Genomic DNA, 1,247 nt, shown 5'->3' on the forward strand with positions numbered 1-1,247 from the left:
TATTATCAATGATCTTACCTGATCTGAGCACATGAATTGCCTTGGCTTCTGGGTTCTTTGGATTGATCTCAGTTTGGCTTGGCCATTTCCCAGGCACTCTTTGAGTTATTTCAGCAGCTATTTGGCCTAATTGGACTTCCAATTTGGAGATGGCAGCTTGTGTAGTTTGCTGAAAATTGGATTGGTTGATTGCCATCTGCTTCACTATATCTTCCAATGATGATGATGATTGTTGTGGCCTTTGGAATGAAGGGGGATTTGCTTGATTCTGGGTATTTCTCCATGAAAAGTTTGGATGATTCCTCCAACCTGGATTATAACTTTGAGAGTATGGATCATTTCTTGGACCTTGGTTGTAGGAATTTACCAACTTAGCTTGCTCTTGCACAAATTCTGGATATCCAGCCCCAAGTGGACAAGCTGTGGTAGCATGGTCATGAGATTCACAAATGCTACACACTTCCTTCGGAGGGCTTCTTGAGTTTAATGCAAGAAGAGCATCTAGCTTTTGTTCCAGTTTTGAAATCTGCACACTAGAAGCATCATTAGAACCACTAATAACACGTTTACCTCTTGTATCCGTATGTTGGGTCTCCATTGCTATCTCCTCAAAGAGTTCGTACGTTTCTTCTGGAGTTTTGGTTTTAAAAGAACCACCTGCAAAATTGGTGACTATATTATGACTAGAAGGGGTTAGTCCTTTATAAAACATACGCATTTGAAGCTTCAATGGAATCCCATGATGAGGACATTGGTTGAGCAACCCATTGAATTTCTCCCATGCTTCACAAAACGATTCATCATCTTGCTGTGCAAATAACAAGATCTTGTCCCTAAGCATGTCGGTCTTTTGCGTGGAGAAGTATTTTTCTAGGAACTTCTTTTGAATGGCAGACCATGTAGTGAGTGAACCAGGCTTCAAAGAATTCAACCAATACTTCGCCTTATCCTTTAAAGTGTATGGAAACACTCTCATTCGAAGTTGATCTTCTGTCACACCTGTCAAGGGAAAAGAACTCACAACATTAAAAATATCCTTTATATGAGTCAATGGATCTTCATTAGGTAAACCATAAAAGGAAGGCAGCATATTTAGATGAGAAGATTTAAGCTCATAATTTCGAGCTACAGTGGGCAGCAAAATGCTTGAAGGAGATGCTGGAATTGTTGGGATATCAAGTTCTCCCATGAACTCAATGGCAGCCATCATTTCTTCTTCTTCTTGGTCTGAACTTGCTTCCGAATTT

General features: G+C 40.1%; 1 non-coding gene across 1 annotated transcript; it reads left to right on the forward strand.

Moving 5' to 3' along the window:
• Positions 1 to 734: 734 nt before the first annotated feature.
• Positions 735 to 841, forward strand: LOC148292280 (small nucleolar RNA R71). Its single transcript, XR_015827196.1, has one exon. It is a non-coding gene; the product is annotated as a small nucleolar RNA R71 (small nucleolar RNA).
• Positions 842 to 1,247: the final 406 nt, after the last annotated feature.

The sequence above is a fragment of the Prunus avium genome, chromosome 8, assembly GCF_965620075.1.
Source record: "Prunus avium chromosome 8, drPruAviu1.hap1.1, whole genome shotgun sequence".
NCBI classification, from domain to species: Eukaryota; Viridiplantae; Streptophyta; class Magnoliopsida; order Rosales; family Rosaceae; genus Prunus; species Prunus avium.